Raw genomic sequence first — 21,119 nt, 5'->3', positions numbered from 1 at the left:
CTTGTGAACCCACTATACTTCCTCTCTCCCCCGTTAATTGCAGGCCTCAGAACTAGACCCTGCACTCGGGGAGGGTCTGCCCAGCTCTGTGTGTCTGGGCAGGGGAGACGCTGATGGACAGTGACAGCAGTCACTTGTTAGCAGCAGACCGAGGTGGGGAGGGGAGGAGCTGGCTGTCTTTGTAGAACAGTTAGAAGTCGGGCTTTTTTCCCACCTCGTCATTTTCATTTCAGAGTTCCACCGGAGCCACTTCCTCGGGGAGCATCCAACAGGGCCTGGCTATGGATGGCCAAGTGCTTTTAGGAGAATTAAAAAAACAAAAACAAAAAAACTGGCAACTCCCAGGCCCCAGAGGGAATCCTGTCTGTGGGCAGGGATGGCTTTATTCACACAGACCCAAATATGTTTCAGTGACTGACACTGGTCACTGGGAGCCTTTACCTAAGAATCATCCAGATGGTCAGCTTCTGTCAAATGTTAGGATTTGGGAGTGGGGCCTGGAAGAATGTGCAGGAGTTGAGGAGCCGCTCCCCTTGCGGATGGGGAACTGCCGGGTGTTAGGGACCCCCATGTGACCACACCCTAGTCACAGGATGAAGTCCTAACCTCCAAAGTGATAAGGCCTTTAGGGAGTTGGTGGAGGTTAAATGAGGTCATGAGGGTGGACACCTAGTGTCCTTATAAGAGGGGGAGACCCCAGGTTCTTCTCCCTCGGAGCACACAGAGGAAGGAAAGGCCTGGTAGGGAAGGGGCCTTCTGTAACCCAGGAAGGGGAGGCCGCACCAGAAACCAACTATATGTCTCCTTGAACTTGAACTTCCAGCCTCCAGACTGTGAGAAGATGATTGTTCATTGTCTGTGGCTTCTTGTTAAGGCACCTGAGCAGACTGACACCTGGGTACCTTCCCAAGTGCTGAGCATCTGGGGCTGGTTGCAACCCCTGTGCTATGAGCTGGGGAGAAGAGAGTGAGAACCCAGTTCCCATGCTTAGTTTAGTTTACTAGCAGGGAAAGTTAGAGAAGTAATCTGTAGCATGTGACATGCTGTAAGAGATGTGCAGCTGACATTGAAGGTCAGGAGAATTGCCATGCTGTGATGGGGACCAGGATGTCCTTGCTGTGAGGTGAGAGCCCATCAGATGGGCTTTGAGAGACTGGGAGGACTTCAGCCTCTGGCGACATATTGGAAGGCTGGAGAAGGCACTCTGTGTGGAGCTGGATGGTGCCGCCAGGCTGGATGAGCTCAGGGTACACTGAGGGGGGGATGTGTGACAGGAGATAAGGCCAGAAAAGGAGGGGACATCAGACTTCCAGCCTGGATGTCGCCGTGCTGCTGGGTTCGGTGTAATTCTGGACAGAATGAGGAATCCCTGAGGGGCTGGAAGAGAGAAAAATAGCAGATGAAAGATAAGTTTAATTAACTTAACAAATATTTATTGAGAATATCCAATGTGCTGGGTGCTGCTGATACAGTTGTGGCCAAGAGAGAAGTAACTCTCCGCTCTGTATACAGAGTTGACAGAAATAGATACTCAGATATGTAACAGTATTGGGCCGTGAAGAGCATCAGGAAGAAAAATAAATGATATTTGCCATAACCTGGGTGAAAGTGAGAGTGAGCCTTGAGAGTATCTAGGGAGGTATAATTCTAGTCAGAGGGTGGAGCACAGCTGTGTTCCAGGAGCCAAACGAAGGCCACACTGGCTAGACTAAGCAAGGAGAAGAGAGGTGGACACTGAGGTCAAAGCATTCAGGGGTCACATCTTTTCAGGAAGGGATTCCTGTGTCCTTTGAAGGACTGATGGAGTGCCAGGACTGGAGCAGAGATGCTAGTGGGAGCCTAGGGAATGACCAGGGTCTAAGCCAGGCAGGAGAAAGGGAGTGGCAGTTACAGAGTCATACCCAGGCGAGGAGAGGGGTGCATTTTGCACCAGCACATAAACAAAGTCCCCAAACACCGCTGGCCTTGGAGGAGAAGACAGGGCTTGGAGATGGGATGAGATGGGGCTCCTACTGCCCAGTCTCTGGAACCATGGGTTCCAGAGCAGTCCTGAGAGGAAGGAGATCAAAGAGTGTCAAAGGCAGGGACAGGGTTCATTTGCTCAGCAGCCCAGGAGGTCCCCACCGGCATCCCGGAGAACTCAAGTGCTCTTCATCTAAACTGCACACCACTGTCACCTGATGGTACAGACCTCGGGAAATGTGCCCACACCTTCTGGTCTAGCCCTAGAATGAAACGACTTGTTCCTGCGAGTGGAAACAAAGGCAATGTGGGGAGAGGCCCTGCGGGCAGAACGAGGCCAGGCCCCGTGTCCTTCGGCACTGTCTGTCTGGAGCCTGGTGGGGAGGTGGCGAGCAGCCTTTGAGAACCATATAAAGCTCTGCCTGCAAGGGCGGCGGCCGGGGAGCACGGTCATCGCCTTTGGCATCCTTCTCTAAGTTTTCCCCGTTGGTGTTTTTCCTTTTTCTTCTTGCTTGGCCAGGAGAGCTATGAGCTCCTTAGGAAAGAATGCTGGGCTTTCTTGGCGGCCTGCGGAGGCCCCTCCGAGGAGGGATCCTGTAATTCCCTGCGGCCAGAGCGCCCTCTGCTGGCGCACCTTGCCGCTCTCAGCCGTCGCCCCGACAGGCTGCAGATTGGGCGGCAGCGGCGGGGGGGGGTGGGGTGGGGACTCAATTATGTCTTTGTATAAATGGACAAAGCAAAAAGTGTCGTCGAGGATAAATTAACTTTCTCTAGGTTTATAGAACCTTCTTCCCTAGTTCTCATCTTTGCACGGCCAGGCTTTCTTCGGGATTTGCCCTTGGCCTTTTAGCAATTCAGGAAAATGATGAAACCTGCAGCAGGTCACTGTTAGGAAGGGGTGTTGCCATAGTTCATGCCCTCAGGTGCCCGTCTCTGTTTCTGTGCTACTCATTTAAGGGCCTGCTGTCACCAGCAGTTACTCTAGACTCATTCTGAGGCCCAGTTAGATTCAACCAAATCTATTTTATTGATGCTCATCACACTTCAGACACACATCCTAATTCTAAGTCCTGAGTCTACACCCAAGGATCCCAGAAACTCACTTGTGATGTGTCTTAAGTCCCCGGTCGCTAGAACTCGATGTGGGCCACAGGAGTCTGGTGCAGGGGGGACAACAGCAATGGAGGCCTCAGCCTCTCTGTCTAGGTCCTGTTAGTCCCGTCACCCCCCAGAAGTCTGGGTTTTTAAGTCCTAGTCCATTTGTGCTTGCAGCTGATAACTGGGTGAGGCCTGGGGTGTTTGCCCCTGGTGTAGATGCTTACATCATTAACAAGTCTATCTGAGTTCTGCATTCACATTACATCATGGGCATTTTGCTTATAGTTATTTATTTCATTTATTTCTTCACTCAACACACACACTAATTAATATAATCAGCAGTCAATCATCCTATGATATTTCTGGTACTCACATCACCTGCCCAACTTACTAAGTGCTGGAGATCGCAGGGTTCTCCTGAGCCCTTCTCGATCCTACATGAGTAAGATCCTGACTTTAGGAAAGAATGTCCTTAGGAAAGAGCTTGGAGTGTGGTAGGAAAAATGGATGGACAGGGCTGGGGATGTGGCTCAAGCAGTAGCGCGCTCGCCTGGCATGCGTGCGGCCTGGGTTCGATCCTCAGCACCACATACCAACAAAGATGTTGTGTCCGCCGAGAACTAAAAAATAAATATTAAAAAAAAAATTCTCTCTCTCTCTCTCTCTCTCTTTAAAAAAAAAAATGGATGGACAAACGGAAGATTATATCACCAGATGCCACATAACTGAGGTAAGGACAGTGAGGGAACATGAGTGAACATAAGGCAGTCATGGGAACATGAGTGAATTTCTTTGGTTATTCAGGCGGGGAGGTGAACAAGATCAATGCCCCCCCCCCATTCCTCCTTCCGTCTCACTGCACAAAGGAACTCAAGATCCATGATGAGCAAATCATGAGGAGTGGAATCTATTTCTGCTACTAATCCCGCAAAGTGATTTTATATCTGAAAGACACATGAAAATGTGTCTGTCAGATTTCTCATAATTTTTTTTTTCTTCTATGTCAAGGGAACATTTTCTTTCATGATTTGAACATTTTGAGAGACTTATCTCCAGCTTCACCTAATTAAAATTGCTTTTAATTGCAGAATAGAAATTGTAGAAATTAAATAGAAATTTAATTGTAGAAAGAAAAAGGTTATGTATGGGTTTTGCCAGAAATCAGAACCTGGATAGACACATTTTCTCCCCTTTCCAAGGGAGGGTTGTATTTCATGAGACCCTTCAAAAATCATTCTTCCTAAGCAGGAGGCTCCCTCCCTCCCTGCCTCTTGGGACATTTATCTTGTGGTCCTGTCTTGTGCATTTGGAATTCTGATTGTTACTCAGTCTACCATTGAGTTTTAGCCTTTTACTTTGTTTTATTTTAGAAAATTTCTTAGTGTAGTTTCCTGAGTTTTTTTTCCCCCCTGTGACCTGTATCTTTTGCAAAGGTAAAAAACTTTAATTAAAATTGGGAGAAAGCTATGCGTGTCAAAAAAGAAAGAGAGAACATATTGTGAGCTATATCCATGTCTTCTCTTGTCCAGATTTTGGCTATAAATTCAGCTATAAATTCAAAATATCATGTCAATGATATTTTGGGGGATACTTCTCATCAGACATAGATGGTGTTGCTTATTACTTTGTTTAGCTATTTTTTTTTCCATTTTAATCACCTAAGATTCCATTAGCATCTGTGTAAATTAGGTCATCATTTCATGTCTTTCCCCAATATTGGCTTAAAAGCTCAATCATGCATACTAAAGAAAACATTTTTCTCCTTTAAAGTGGAACACATAGCTTTTCTTTCTCACAGGGCCTCTATTTCTTGATTTTTAGGTTTGGCTCAGTTTACCTCTGCTGTTCACACCTCACCTTGTCCAAAAATATCTTCTAAACTCAGAATTCCTAAGAATTCCTTGAAGAAGTGCCAAAGTCCTTCAACTGCCTCTTGGGAAACATTAGGTGCTGAATGGCTGATTTGCAGTACAAGTTGAGGCTCCATCTTGCTTTGGACTGCTTGGTTCTGAGCCTGTGGCAATGGCCAGCCATAGCTGGAGAGACCACGGCTGTGTTTGTACTCAGAAATGGGCAACTGAGCCCTTCAGTTCTGTTTCTGCATTTTGGTAGGACAGAGTTGATACAAGAATATAAGTTAACCCCAGTACTCAGAAAGGTAGCAAAGAGCAAACAGGCTGGGAAGCAGCAGGGGTGAGGCTCCCCAGTGATGGCTCCCCAGTTCCAGTGGGTCTGTCACTCATGGGCCATGTGTGTGTGAGAGCCATGCATTTGCTCTGGGCCTCAGTTTTCTTATGTCTAGAGTGACCAAGCCAGGTCTGGCGGTGTATGCCTGTCTTTCAGCATTTGGGAGGCTGAGGCTGGAGGATCACTTTTAAACCCAGGAGTTTGAAACCAGCCTGAGCAATCTAGTGAGATCCTGCCTCAAAAAAAAAAAAAAAAAGATTAAAAATAAATGAATAAATAGCTGGGCATGATGGTGCACACTTGCAATCCCAAAGACTTGGAAGATTGGGGAAGGAGGATCACAAGTTTGAGGCCAGCCTCAATAACTGGGCAAGACCCTAAGCAACTTATTAAGACCCTGACTCCAAGTAAAAAATAAAAAGGCTGGGGATGTGGCTCAGTAGTAAAGTGCCTCTGTGTTCAATCCCCAGTATAAAATAAATAAATAAATAAAAGAAAGGAAGGAAGGAAGGAAGGAAGGAAGGAAGGAAGGAAGAAAGAAAAAGAAAGAAAGACAGTGATCAATAGTGTGTTTCTTGGAGGTGCCTCAGGGAAGAGGGGGTACGGACTAGGGATGCCTACTTCTGTTTCAGCTTGAGCAGTTCACTTTTAGTTCTATTTTATGCATTTGACTCATTATAAGAACTTGTTTGAAGAAAAGGTTACCAGCAAAACAAAACACCATGAAAAGCTTTTGCAAATCATTAGACGAGGTGCTTTTGAACTTCCTACTGGTTCTAGAACTCTGTGAGGGCCAGAATAATGGTGTTTGCTACTTTCCTCTGCAGGGTTGTTCACGGCTTCCTCCTTTGGTGGCTGCAGCGTCTTCTGACTGTTGTGACGGAGCCTGACGCTGGCCAGCGGCCACCACCGAGCTTAAGCATGGAGTCAAAGGGGGCCCTGAAGGCAGCCTTTCATCTTGGGATGCAACCTCACCTATGCCTAACCTGTCACCCTGGGTTTTTGAATTCATAAATTCCTCTCCTTATTTATTTATTTATTTGCAATAAAACATTTAGAGTTGAATTTTCTGTGACTTACAACCAAAAGATATCAAATCAGATGGTGTTTAAAGAGAATCTTCAAATACTTATTGAAATGTGATAAAGAACAAAATGGAGATTAAAGGCTTGAGATAAAAACCAAGGAACCATTCCCATGAATAAAATCATACCTTCATACTGCCCTTTGTGGGTGGATATGCCAGTCCTGGTTGACCTTGGACTGATGGGCTTTGGTTTGTTTACTTAACTCCTTATGGAAACTCTCACCTCCAGAAACCATTAAACTTGGAGTCTTAGTCTCACTAACATCTTTGGAACATCTGAACTCGTGCAGAGATGGGCAAATCTGCCAGAGACGAAATAGAAAACAACAGAAAATCGCAATGTGACAAAGCATAATGAAGGAAGCTAGACCAAAGTCACTATCCTCTCCTGTTGGTGAGAAAGTACATTGGAACCACTTTCAAGGGCAATTTAACAGTACAGTCATCCCTTGGTATCCATGGGCGATTGGTTCCAGGACCCCCCTGTGGGTACCAAAAATCTGCAGATGCTCAAGGTTCTTACATAAGGTGGCATAATATTTGCACACAGCTTTCACACTCCCTTGTACACTTTCAGTTGTTTTGAGACTCCTTACAATACCTAATATAATGTAAATACTGTGGGAATAGTTGTTAAGCTCTATTGCTTAGCAAACAATAACAAGAAAAAAAGTCTGAGCTTGTTTAGTACAGACACAATTTTTTTTCCCAAGTACTTTTGATCCAAATTTGTTCACATTCATAGATGTGAAACCCATGGACACCCAGGGCCCATCCCTTAAATCCGTGATCTCACTTTGGCTATACAAACCCACCTATAGAAAAGTGTCGTAAGTAAACAACTCTGAATATAGACACAGATGTTCAATATAGTGTTGAATATAAAAGCTGCTCTCCCACCAAATACTGTATTTCTCTGAACTGTGACCCTTAAAATTCATAGGGTGCAATTCTAACCCCCAGTACTATAGAATGTGATTATGTTTGGAGACAGAACCTTAAAAGGAGAAATGAAAATAAAATGAGGGCATCTGCATGGGCCCTAAACCCATACAATAGGTGTCCATATAAGAAGAGGCAATTGAAACATAAACATACACAAGAAGACAGAGAAGTCAGTGGAGGAAAGACAACCATGTCAAGTCTAGGAGACAGGTCTCAGAATGAGACTGACCTGTTGACATCTTGACCTTGGACTTCTAGCTTCTAGGATTCTGAAAAAAATAAATTTTTATCTTTTTTTTTTTTTTTTTTTTTGTACCTGGGATTGAACCCAGGGATGCTTAAACCACTGAGCCACATCAGCAGCCCTTTTAAATTTTTTATTTTCAGACAGAATCTCAAGAAGTTGCTGAGGGACTCACCAAGTTGCTGAGGCTGGCCTTGAACTTGTGATCCTCCTGTCTTGGCCTCCCTAGCCACTGGGATTACTAGCATGCACCACTGCACCCAGTACATTTTTGTCATTTAAGCCATGCAATCTATGGTACTTTGTTGCATCATCCCCAACAAAGCTAATACCCTTATGAACAAACACACACACAGGAAAACATTCTAAATATCATACAGCAGGGGATTAGATAACTATGTTTGGCTCCTCTGCAAAATGGAGCCCCAATCACACATTTAAAGTCAATTCTCTGGTGGAAAACTGTTGGTGGTTATATCACTATGTAAAAGAGATTATCAAATAGGACGGGTAATATAACCCTGTATTTGCAAAAAAGTGTACATGTGTAATATTAATGCTGCATTCCTTTATCTGTTTAGGAAAGTCGAAATGGTGCTGGTGGGCTTCCCGTTGCACATAGGTAATGCTTACCGAAGGTGAACCATGCTCAGGTGAGGATCGTGTTTGGGGCACGATAAAACAAGACCACCTTGTAACCACGAAACTGACTAACTGTCCTCTTCTAAAACAAATAACTGCTGTTGTCTTTCTTTAGAAATGCATGACAGTTCTCACTGCCTTTAGTTCTTTCCCACCTGGGCTCCAGGCTTCTTCTGGCTGGACGGAATGTCGGCTTGCTAGCGCCTCCTAGCTTCCGTTCCTGGCTCTACAACCAAACTCAGAACACGAAAAGGGAGGAAAAAAGAATCTTTCATTCAGCAGTGAGTTAAACATGCATCCATCTGTAAATAAAAACCTGGTTTGCACTCTAGAAAGGGCTTTGATGTATGTCCCGACACGTTAAAAGCCATCTTTCCATGTGTGTGTTATGGATCTTTGGACATGTTTGCTTGTATTACTTATTTTTACTTTCTACTTTTTCATGCTTTCACATTTGCTTTCAGTATAAGACAAAGTATATTATTTTATTTAAAAATTTTTCTTTACTGGGGATTGAACCCTGAGCCTTGCACATTCTGGGCAAGTGCTCCTCCACTGATCTGCTTTTCCAGCCCTGCCATTTATTTTTAATTTACAAAAAGGAAAGATAGAGAATAATAAGAAAGGAAGAATTAAAAAAAACCCCAAAGCTTTACATACTAAAAATAAAGATATATATGTATGTGGCCACAGGTTTGGGCAGCCCTGAACATTGCATTTCCCTGCAATTCTGAAGGCAAGGCATTAATTTATTTATTTTCTCTGATCTGTACCTGTGAGAATGAATAAGCTGGCAATTTTTTTCACCTTCTTTCAAAGAATAAAGGTTAATTCCTTGGAAGTGGTAGTGAGGAATGGATGTTCCTAATCGGGAGAAGTGTATTCTCAAAGGTATAGGACATGGTGATTTTTACCTCTGGTTCAAATTAGAGTCACTGCATACCTGGGTCCCACTCCCAGCCATTTAATTGATTACTGACTAAAGGAAGAAGATGGATTCAATTTTTGTGTGGAAGGAGCCTTCAGTACAAAAAGTACCTATTCACAATTGCCCTGAGGGCAATCTTTAGAAGTAAAGGTGAGATTGGAGATTATTTCCTTCAACTACTGTTTTCTAAATACTGTACATATACCCATTGGTGAAACAATTATGTTTACTGCTACAGGGAAGAACATTTAAAACAATTTTTAATGGCATGTTTTGTTGTATTTTTGCATTAGAAAAATACAACCATACACAGAAGTTAGGATTTCATGTAGTGATAGAATTGAAGAAAATAAATCCATTTGTGCAAAAATGCAAGCTAATTGCTATACATATTAGGGATATCACAATAGAGATGGATGGTACATGGATTTGGAAAAAATCAAGATGAATACTTTGGCCTGGGAAATACAGTCAGGAGTTGCCATATCAGATGTTTTCCAGTGAGGTGAAGTTTGTGCCTCTATTTGCAGCAGCGATTCCAAACTGTGGCCTGAGCACTATGTAGAGCTGGCTGGGAGCTTATGAAATGTAAGAGATTCTAGGACCCTGCATGGAGACTACCTCAGGAGGTCTTGGGTGTGGCTCAGGAATGTACCCTAGGGGAAAACTTTCTGAGTGATTCCGGTGAAGCAGTTTTGAGAACCTTGAAAAAGGTAGTGATATCTCCTTGGGCCTTGAAGATCAATAGCTCTTTTTCTCTAATGTGATCCTGCAGTCTGTACACGTGGAAAAATAAGATTAAGATTACGTACCCTATTTGAATCAAATGTATGATATGTTAAGATCATTGTAATGTTTTGAGCAACTAATAAAAAAATTAAAAAAAATAAAAAAAGGGAAAAAATAGCTCTTGGCAATTAAACTTAGTTTAAGTATTTGCTTGCTGTGAAATCCGTTTGCTATTGTTGAGTGTCATCAGTATGGCTTTTTAAACCGTGCTTCTGAGTCTCAGCACTGGGTGTAAATTAAAATACAAACAGGTGAGCACACTATATTCCAGTCAAAAACATTTTAATTTGATTCAACTAATTAAAAAAAGGGTGAATCATGCCACGAGGCTTAACAGGGTTTCCAGAACAAAGCAGCAAGGTGGGGCAGGCCAGCCACGGGCGTCATAAGGTATGTGCTTCTAGCAGAACAAAGACACCCAAGTGGGAGCAGTTTCATGGTGAATTGATGCCTTCCCAGTGGAATCGTTGTGAGGTAGCTGGCGAAGAGGCCTTGGGTGGGAACACTCAGGACAGAAACTCCAGGTTGGGGCCTGAGGAGTCCTGCGAGAAGGTGAGTTAGAAGGTGTTTGTGAGGAGACAGAAAACTACCATCATGTCAGGCAGGGATAAAGATGAATAGAAAGCTGAGCCCCAGCCATGTTATTGAGGGGCTGGTAACATCCTCCTGAACAATAGCACCTTTTTCTTCCTAGAAGAAAAAGCAGAATATCATCCCAGAGGACATTTAGGAAGCAGAATGAATTCTTTGTGAAAATCGAAAGAGGCAAGAGCACATCTCTGTGGTTCCAGTTAGGGAGCATCTTGAGCTTCCTGGGGAACTGCATTGGCTCTGGTGTGTGGTCCCAGCAGGTGCTAAGTTATACGTCCTGATTTTAGGGTAGGAGAGAATGGAGATAGTATCTGGGTGAGGAGCCCAGAGTGGCATCCAGATGGACCAACTTGTTATGAGCTGGGATTTGAATTGCAGAACTTTAGGGCTGTGGGGCAAAATAGGATTTCTGGGCTCCAGGAGGCAGATTGCTCCAGGCCCAGTTGTTCTGCAAGATTTCTGGTCAGAGTGGCCACCAATTTTTACCTGTTTCCGATACAAAAGGAACTTCAATCCCCAAAGTCCTATCCACAGATTCTGTCAAATTCCAATTGTTTTCTTCTCTGATGGAAAAATTTCACCACGCTAAAGGAGCCTTGGGGCAAAGCTTTACTTTAATCCTTTAACTGTGTTTCCTCACCAGTTTCTTCACACACGGGGCATATTTCCTGGTCACTTTCAAACTAGTCTCAATCGGTTCGTCCTCTTTTGCTGTTGTTCTAATAGAGACACTGAAATCACAGGATTTTGAGTTCAATTTTCAAAGACATTGATTTGATGACACCTTGGTTATACTGTGGAATAATTTTATAAATCAGAGTTTTCTGTTTTAAAACAGAAAAATGGAGCTTAGCAAAGGTTCTCCACTAGGTGTCACTCTTGACCCAATGAAACCTGGCTGGCGGCGTTCAGCATCCCAGCACGTCTGTCAAACATTTATTACCTTGGTTACGTAAGCACGAACGGCAAACGTCTCCACCTGCGTGTTCTTCAGTCTCTGGCCATCTCTGCCATAAAAGGCGGCCACGGATCAGTTCTCTGGAGGACCTTTCCTACCCCAGAGCCACTTTGGTTAGGAGACCCCTTTGGAGACGCGGGCTGCCGGCCACAGTGGAACCTCATCAATTCGCTGTGCGCTTCTCCTGTCACAGGATCTCGTGCTTTCGGAGATCACCTTGTGCTCCCTGGGATTAGCTAATCTTTCCCAGATGCCCTCTTTCTGCTTGCTGCGTCCTGAAGTGGCTTTCCTGGCCTCCGCCTGTCCATCATCCCCGTGTGCTACTGGTCAGCGGCGGCCGCAGGAGTCTCTGCCACCTCCTAGAGGTGCGAAGCGCACATTTAGGAAACTTCTCGTCCCTGGGGTGGGGGTGGGGAGGCCGCCTCCTTCCCCACAGGGTGGAACGAGTATGCACGACACTATTCTGGGGGCAAGATAGGCAACACCGTTGCGCTCAAGTTGCAATTTTGGAATAAGGAATTATTTAGATCGACTTTAAGTACTGGCCAAATTCCACTTGTTTCCTTTTAGGGATAAAGACAGAGGTACAATTTTGAGGTTACAAGAAAGCAACTGATCTGAGCCGTCGGATTCGGACAGGTTGAGGTTCTAATTTAAAGTGGATTATGGTTTATTTATTTATTTTTCTTTCTCCAAAATACAAGGTGTTCCCTTTCAGAAAGAAATAGGACTTTTTACAAGGAATGTTTATATAGCATGTTGTAGGTCAGGAGGGTGTCTCAAATGCATGGGAATTGTGTTTTCTTCGGCATAACCCTGGAGGGTGGGTATTATTGCTGCTGTGTTCCTGGGGCCTAAGCACTACCAGTGCATACCTGTCAAGTCGGACTTTAAATCCAGACCACTGACTCCCAGAGCTGTAATATCCAACAAAATAGTGGTTCTTAGCCAGCGTGCTCATCAGGATCTCCTGGTGAGTTTTCATGTATACCCTGCCAAATCCACTCTGGACCTCCATCAGAATCTCCCCAGTGATACGGGTTCTCATAAAGAAATATACAGTGGGTATAGAAGAACATGCCAGGTAGTGGTAAATGTTTTGAGAAGAAAAAGCAGAGTGGATTGAGAGGGTAGAGAATCAGGAGGTGCTATTTTTAAAGGGTCCTTTGAAGAAGAACCTTTCTGAGGAAGGGTTGGTTGAGCCTTAGACCCTCCTGAAGGTGGATGTAGGTGGGAAGGGTATTTGTGCTGAGGGAACAGCAGCTGTGGAGGCTGCAGGCAGGAGTGTGTGTGATGTGAGAGGCTAGTGTGGCCAAAGTGGAGCAGGCGATGGGCAAGGCAGCTGGCAAGAGATAGGCCTGGACTCTGTCACTTGTCGCCTGTCTGAAATTTTGACAGCCTCAGAGCAGGTGCAGGCATGCCTCTGGTTGCCCTGAGCTCCCTCTCCCTCACCAAGGAACAGGGAAACAGGAGATGAGAGCGCAGCTACAGTGCAGCCCTGTTGAGTGCCACCATCATCCCCAGGCTGCAGTTCAGAGCTGTTAGGGAGCCCGGGAAGAGTGAAAATGGTTAGTGGGGAAGGAGTAGCTGCTAATTTGATAATCACCGTGAATTCGAGTGAAACAGATTTGTTCGCCTCACTGTCTACAATTTACTTTTATTTGTGATTGAATTGTAATTTCCATTTAAAATCATTATAAGGAAACAATACGTTCCCATCACACTCGCTTAAGTACCATCCTGGTGTTTGTAGTTTTGCTTTAACAGTAAATCTGGTCATGCTGTCTTTCCTTCCCACCATCAGGGCTTTCCCGTAAATGGATGCTGTTCTCTCTCCTGTGTTTATAGCATGGGGCAAACCACACATGCCTGGAGAAATGATGGTGGCGTTGCACTTCTAAGATAACTGCAGACTGGTTGTATTTGAAATTTTCTCTTAAGATAGTTAAGTATCTCTCTCTCTCTCTCTCTTTTTTTTTAGGTGGGGGATACCTTTCAAATAAATGTAATTTAAAAATCTGTATTGAAGCGGGAACTGAGTGCCATATCCTCAAATATGGTGCCTATATTTGTAGCCAGTTCTGCAGTGGATCTTAAACAATTAACTTACTGTGAGGAATCCACTGCATTAGATAGCATTCATTTTATTTTTCATATGCTCAGATCGATTCTTTTAACTACCATAGGGAATGATATGCTAGGATTGGTCTCCCTAGCATGCTGGAAAAGTTGGATGAGTGACCCCCTCCCCCACCCTCAGGAGGGATGCAGGGAACTGCCTATCAGAGCAGTCTCACAGGGACACCCTCCTGGTGCCTGAAACCTGCTGGGAAGGAGTGACTTCAGAACACAGGATCCTCTAGGGCCTCAGAACACTGCTGTGAAGAAGCTGATGGTGAAACACAATGCCAAATGGGATCCTGTGTTTGTTAGAGCAAAATTATATGTTTACATGTGCATTAAAGAAGGTCTGGAAAGATATCCTCCCATGGTTTCCAGGAGTGTTGCTTTGTAAAGAGTGGTTTAATTCTTATTTGGTCTCTTATCTGTATTTCCTAAGATGAACATACACATAAAAACAATTTGTACAATAGGGTTTATTTACTTTTAGGACCTAGAAAAAGCACCAATAGAAATTATTATTATTTTTTAAAAATAACATTTTTGGTTGCTTGGTGTAAAGATCACATCTTGGCTTCCTCCTAGTCTCTTCTATCTTTCTCTCTGTCCTTCCTTTCTTCCTTCCTTTTCTATATTTTCATGTTCATTACCCTAGTTTACTTCAACACAAATCTGCTTTACATAATAGAAGACCTGTATTTCTACTCCTCAGTAATTTGTCGTATTGTATCATGTCACTCCAAACTCCAGCCACCCACAGGGGCAGGACAATTTCTCTATGTGACCACAGTCTTCTGGAGGTGGTATCTGGGGCTGGGATTCTGGACCACATGGTCCGTTATATTCCTTCTTTCCAGTAGAGGGCAGCCGATGACAGCAGGACCGGAGTCAGGAAGGTGAACTTCCTGCGTTGATAGCTTTCTGGGTGGCAAGTGAGAAATGGGTGTCACAGTGACTCAGTGTTCAGAAAGCCATATGGTTTATTTGTGTTCCTGCAAATTAACAACAGTATGTTTCCTTTCCTTCAGACTACGGGAATTCAGAAAATTAACTTCTGCCCCATTGTTAGGAGTTTCCAAAGATCCCAGTGACACAAATCTGCACACTCAGGAATGAATAACATTTCCATCCCACAATGGTGGTTTCACAAAGTTGTATGTTATGCTGAATATATCCTTGGAGGTTCCCGTTAACTAAATTTAAGGTGGGGACTGATGTGCAATTGAAATATGAAGCAGGTAAATCCTTATTGTCCTCAAGATACGGAAAATAAAAAGAAAAAAATAAAAAGAAAACTCATAATGTTATGCAAATTGCACACACAATTAAAGGGATGCACAGGGGTGTCAATTAATGAGGAAAACTCTAGGCTAAGAAAGTTGACTTGGAGTCGGGATTTGAAAGACAGTGGTGCCTACAGATGACGGCGGGGGCCTGACAAGACTGAAAACTGGTGCCCAGGAAGGTTTCTGCTCAGCATGCAGAACTATTCTGTATGGTCAGAAGAATGCTTGACAGGTTTTAAAATCTGATTTTTAAAAAATGGGTGTGTACTTTTTAGATGCTGCACACCCACCCTCCCTATCATTGGCTCTTCATAGAGTTCTTCACCTTCACAGCCCATGAAGACTTGGTTTCTAATTCTTTTTTTTAAATATTTTTTTTAGTTGTAGATGAATACAACACTATTTTATTTATTTATTTTTATGTGGTGCTGAGGATCAAACCCAGTGCCTCACACACAATAGGTAAGCATTCTACCACTAAACCACAATCCCAGCCCCTTGATTTCTAATTCTAATCTCACCTTTTCCAGACTAAGAAAAGTTAGGAAAGTCACATAGCTTCTTTGAGCCTGAATTTTCTTTGAAAACTGGTGGGCAATGAAATGTGCCTGGCAGGCTTCTTTGGAAAATTAGATGAGCCCTGTTTGTAGGTGACTGGAACATCGTCCTTTCTGTCTTGGTCTTCCACGTGAAGTCCTTCTGTGAAACCCAGTGTCCTGACTGGGAGGGAGGGTCTGGGTGAGAAGGAGAGAGGTCTCAGGACACAGCATCAAGGTTTCATCTCTGTGAGAAGAACCCCCGACTGCATCTGTGCCCAGGGGCCTTGGTTAATTCAATTAAAACTCAGAGTGACCAGTTGGATGTTTCTGGGCAGTTCTGACCTCACGCGTTTTGTTGCCTCACTTTCATCCAAAGAATCAGATGAAGAATTGCTCCAGGGTCCAGAGGCTGTTTCTAGGGGAAGTGAAGAAGACAAGGACAGCCCACTGCAGGGCTGAGAAGAAAGACCCTGGGACAAGGAACAGCTCTGCTGCCTCCCCTGGGGCCTGCAGGTCTCTATGGGCCCTGCGTCTTGCCCTTTGCAAAGTCATTCTGTCATCTCCAGCAAGGCCTGCATTGTCCAGCACCCTGGCCAAGAGAGGCCTAGGATGGGGCACTTGTCTGTGGGCAGGGAAGAAGGCTGGGAGGGGGAAGGGACCCTAGGTGCCTCTGCAGCATCACACTTCTAGATAACCCTCGTCAGGATCCAAACTAGTAGCAATCTAACTGATAGCTAAGTAGAAAAAGGTCCAACTTGTTGTGCTTCATCTCATCCTCAGACAGGAATCTGTTTATAAGGCATGATATCATTAGGTGTGGTCACAGTTTCATAAGGTAACAAAGAGAATTTGATTGATTGATTTTTTTTTTTTCTTGAAATGAAGCCCGGGAACTAAAGTATGAATTCTCGGTGGCCTTTTTAAAATTCTGCCTTGGGTTCCTAAGGGATGGCAGAGGCTTGGTGGAAGGAGGTAGGATAAGGCTGGGATGGCTGGGACTGTGGGTGGGGAGGGACTTAGAGCCTTTGGGTGGAGGCTTGGAAGGGAGAGGAGCTGCTGTCGCTGGCTTTGGATGAAGTGAGAAGGAGCCCTGAGATCACGGTCCAGGCCCAGGAGCTTCTGTGAGATCTGACGCGGGGCGGCCTCCAGGGAGGACCTACCTTGAGTTGAGTTCAGTGGAGGTGGGACACCTGTGTCCTGGGCACCCCTCCGGAGTTCTCTGCTGAAGGGCAGGTAGTGCTTTCTTCGATTTCCCATTCCAGGCTCCTGGTCTCCTCCTCCTACCCAGGGTCAGGAAGCACATAAGGATGGAGAGACGTTCTGGTTTTTCCAAGGCTAAGGTACCTCCTATTTTTGGTTACCTAGAAACCAAAATTCTGGTTCCGATAAAAATATAAATAGCACAACTTTGGGAAAGGAAGTTTCAGATGAATATATAGGGCTTATTCTATAATAAAAAGGATTTGCAGCTGGCCAAGACATACACATTTGCCCTTTAAGGTAAAAAAAAGAAATAAAACAAAGGTACTTTAGTATCTCTTTACATCCCAGGTGTATGGAGGGGGGACTGAGATTTTCTTCCCTCCCTCTCTTCCTTCTCTTCCTCCACCTTTTTCTTGTCTCCTCCAACTCTTCTGTCCTCTCTTCTTCTTCTTGCTCTGTTTGACACGTCTGAAGTGACTGCCCTTCTTTTTGAATTCTTCTTCCTTCTTTTGCTTCCATTGCTTATAATGGATACAGAAGGAAAAAAAAAAAGAATCAAATATCTGTTTCACAGCCATTTCATAAACAATACTGGCTCTTTTCTTTTGGTACCACTAGGCAATGAAAAGCTCCGTAGGAGGACATTTGTGACAGTATAGTGATGAATTCATGACGACCCAGCGGCACAGACTTGAAACAGGTCCTCTGTGTTTCTCTGCATTTAGCCAAGACCAAACCAGAATGAATGCCCACGGGTGCCCAGCTGGAGACGTGAAACAAAGAGGTTTTCTATTTTGTGATGAAAAGAAAATAATTTGAGGGGAAAGAAAAAAAAAAAACTCCCCAATTCAGAAGTTTAGTTTGTGTTTTGTTTCAGCCAAACTGCTTTGAGCTCTGTCGTATCCTTACTTCTGTGGTCCTCAATTGTTGCAGAAATGTTTTCTGAGCCTTCCGGGTTTTGTTAAACCTCTCCAGAAGTTACTTTCAAAATGGAGGGGTTACTAACGTCGCTCTTCCAACATTAGATCACATTAACGTTCTTGACTGTGAAGCAACTTGAACTTTTTCAATTAGGTGCCTTTTGTTGAAATTGCGTTTTGGAACAGTCACAACTGATGTGAAATGAATATTCCGAAATTTATGTTAAAAATCTGATAAGCATTAAGATTTTTCAGCCTACTACAACAGGAAGAAGGATGGACATGGCTTAAACCATTCTCCTTTTTTTTTGTTGTCAAAAATTTCCTGATAAGGATTATGCAACATATTGCATAAAGATAGAAAAACAACCTTTCAGCCGGAGAGGGAAGGTGGCTCTGTGTGGTTGTGTAGAATGTACACCGCACCATGGTGAAGACTCCATTCACATTGGAGCCATTGGAGATTTATTACAATACTTTCCTGGTAAATGGTTTGGAAATGTCTGAGGAAGGAGCTTCCTCTCCCCACCCTCTGAATTTGCAAAAAGGGCATTACCCAAGGCAGTGATCCTGATGCTGAGTTAATATCTACCAGTCTCTCATTTCTGTTCCTTGGCTCTTAGGCCTTTAGCGGAATTGAATTGATTCAGTGGATTGGTTGTGTCCTGCTCTGTTTAGGACATTTCTCCCAACTTGCTGATCACTCCAAAACAAATGATAAACAAAGAAACCAAACAAAGAAACCAAACTTGAGGTTATTTGAATTCTCCAGTTATCTGGTTTTCATTTGCTTTCTCCTGAGCTTGAACTGGTTTTCGCCTTAGCTCTTATTCTGGGCCACACGTTGCTTTGGGTGCTGGATGGGTGCTACTGGTCATGTCTTGTGTTTTTATTTTATTTATTTCGTTTTACCTGTCATTGAGTCAAAGCCTCAGGACCTTGGTAGCATGCTGCGTTGGGTGTAAGCAGACAGGAGCTCTGTTGCGGGGAGGTGGAGTGGTGTGGTTGCTGTGGTTGGCAGTTGGGAACCCTCTGCCATGCCCATTCACATCTAGCAGGACTGACCAGATTCTGCAGCTGCTCAGAGGCTGTCTGTCACTTGTAGTGGATTCTCTCCCCACTCCCCTGCTTCCATCTTTGCCTCCCAAGGTCTACGCACAGTACGCATTCAGAATAAGAGTCTGAAGACAAAAGCAAGGTCATGTTCAATGTTTTTCCATATTACTAACAGCAAAAGTGTTATGGTCTGGATGTGAGGTGTCCACACGTGTGAGACAATGCAAGAAAATTCAGAGGAGAAATTTTTGGGTCCTAAGAGTCTTCACCCAATCAGTGAATCAATCCTGATGGGATTAACTGAGTGGGAACTGAGGTGGGGGGTGTGGCTGGAGGAGGTGGCTTTGGGGTCTATATTTTATATGTGGAGAGTGGAGACCTCTCTCTCTGCTTCCTGCTCGTCATGTGAGCCACGTCCTTCTGCCACACTCTTCTGCCACGATGTTCTGCCTTGCTTGCAGCCCTGAGGAATGGAGCTGGCCTTCTATGGACTCAGACCACTGAAACCGTGACCCTCCTTTACAGTGGTTCTGGTCGGTCCTTTATTCACAGCAGAGACAAAGCTAAGACAGAAAGCCAGACCTGTGACTACAGGCCACATGTCACGGGAGCCCCAGCACGGAGTTGATCCCTTTTCCTGTTCCTCTTGCTGTCTCTGCTCCAGCCACAGTGGCCCCTGCTTCTCCCGGAACCTCTGAAGATCCTCCCTTCTCAGGGGCTCTGCTTAGTGGGTCCCTCTGTCTGGACCCGGCTTCCCTTGTTCTCTGCAGGCCCACGTTCCTCACCTCCTTCAGGTCTTTGCTGGAAGTTTTGCTTCTCCAGAGGCCTCCCCTGAGTTGATTTAAGCCTGATCCCACTCCTTCTGACTCTTCTCATTTATTTCTGTAGCTATTTTCATCTTTTCAACGTACTGAGTGCCTGGCTTATCCATTATGTTTTTGTTTGTTTCTCTCAATGACAATGTAAACTCCACAGAGCAGGAATTTATTTCTCTGTTTGGTTCATTGGTGCATTTCTGAATACTGGCTGGCAAGCTTTCAAATACATATTTATTTATAAATATAAAGTTGGCCTTCTGCACCCATGGGCTCTACTTCCATGGATTGAATCAGCTGCAGATTGAAAAATGATCAGAAAAATTGTGTTTTTTACTGAATATGTAAAGATTCTTTTCTCCTGTCTTTATTTCCCAAACAATGCAGCATAGCAACTATTTACATGGCACTTACATTGTTTTAGGATTTATAAGTAATATGAAAATGATTTAAAGTATATGGGAAGGGGCTGGGGATGTAGCTTAGTTGGTAGAGTGCTTGCCTTGTATGCACAAGGCCCTGGGTTCAATACCCAATACCACACACACAAAAAAAAGATAAAGTATATGGGAAGATGTTCATAGTTTTTTCTAAGCACTGAACCATTTCATATAAAGGGTCTGAGCATCCACAGAGGTTGATATCTTGGGGAATCTTGGTACCAAACCCCTATATATGCTGAAGGATGACTATTCTCCTAAATACTTATTGAATTTATTGGATGGTATTTGACACAGAAATCCCACTTCTAGAAGTTCCTCCTATGATGTATTTAGACACCTGCACTAAGTGACATGAATTCTGATACCCACCTGCAGCTCCCCAAGTCCTGTGATAAAAAACATTGTTTTTGTAGCAAAAGACTGAGCAGTTATCTCAAGAGATTGAGCATTACCTGAAGAGATGTTTTTATTTTTATTTTTTTGCAGTGATGGGGATCACCCCCAATGCCTTGCACATGCTAGGTAAGCATGCTATCACCATGTCCCATTCCTAGCCCCAAAGGGACTTTTTAAATTAAGGAATTGGAAAAAGATTCAAACCAATTAGCACTAAATTGATTCATGTGCTACAACTTATAATGTAGGAGCTGACGTTGCAGATCAGTTTAGTTATAGTCCAAATAAGAGTTTATTTCCTTTGCAGCTCTGAGAAAAAAAATTTGGAACATCTACATGCACGTGGAGTGGGGCTTTTCTTTTTTTATTCTTTTGGTACCAGGGATAGAACTCGGGAGTGCTTAACCATGGAGCCACATCCCCATCCTTTTTAAAAAAAATTTTTTAATTTTTAACAGGGTCTCTGTAAGTGGCCTAGGGCACCTCACTAGTTTGCTGAGGCTGAAGTTGAACTCACAATCCTCCTGCCTCAGCCTCCTGAGGTTCTGGGATTACAGGTGTGTGCCACTGTGACCACCTGGGCTTTTCTTATTGCTCCTGAATTGGTAGATGATGTTAAGAGTTGAGAACAAGAAGGTGTTCGGTGCCCACATGTTAACAGAGCTGCCAGTAGTCCAGGCCAGGCCCTTCCCTGTGGTTTAACCAAGAGGGGTTAAACTGGGGACACCCCTGCCATCACCTCTGCCCCTGCCTGGTTATTTAAAAAGATTAGGGAATAAGATCAGTGTCTCCCAAGATACAGTAAAGGGGTGCAGGGTGGGGGTCCGGCATTGCCCACCTGTGCATATTTACCTGGAGGCTCCACGAGAATCTCCATTGCAGACAGACAACTTCCTGGGAGAGCTGGAC

The 21,119-nt window shown here is 44.2% G+C and overlaps 2 long non-coding RNA genes across 8 annotated transcripts in view; one reads left to right on the top strand and one right to left on the bottom strand.

Annotated features, from left to right (window-relative positions):
• Positions 1–21,119, top strand: part of LOC308652948 — a 70,988-nt gene that overhangs the window by 16,493 nt on the left and 33,376 nt on the right. For 3 of the 7 annotated variants that reach the window (XR_014022945.1, XR_014022949.1, XR_014022950.1), the window contains exons 2-3: positions 6,075–6,728; positions 8,105–8,176. This is a non-coding gene — a long non-coding RNA (uncharacterized lncRNA). Of the gene's footprint in view, positions 1–6,074; positions 6,729–8,104; positions 8,177–8,280; positions 8,447–21,119 lie in introns of all 7 variants that reach the window. The other 4 variants (XR_014022946.1, XR_014022947.1, XR_014022948.1 and 1 more) reach the window with 3 other exon arrangements.
• On the bottom strand, positions 14,410–17,515 carry LOC308653617. Its single transcript, XR_014023078.1, has 3 exons — positions 16,906–17,515; positions 16,538–16,738; positions 14,410–15,572 (listed from the first exon to the last, which is right to left on the bottom strand). It is a non-coding gene; the product is annotated as an uncharacterized lncRNA (long non-coding RNA).

This window comes from Spermophilus citellus, assembly GCF_964194105.1.
Source record: "Spermophilus citellus genome assembly, chromosome: 7".
NCBI lineage: Eukaryota > Metazoa > Chordata > Mammalia > Rodentia > Sciuridae > Spermophilus > Spermophilus citellus.
The sequence above is the reverse complement of the archived record's forward strand: the minus strand, read 5'-3'. Positions and strand labels throughout refer to the sequence as shown.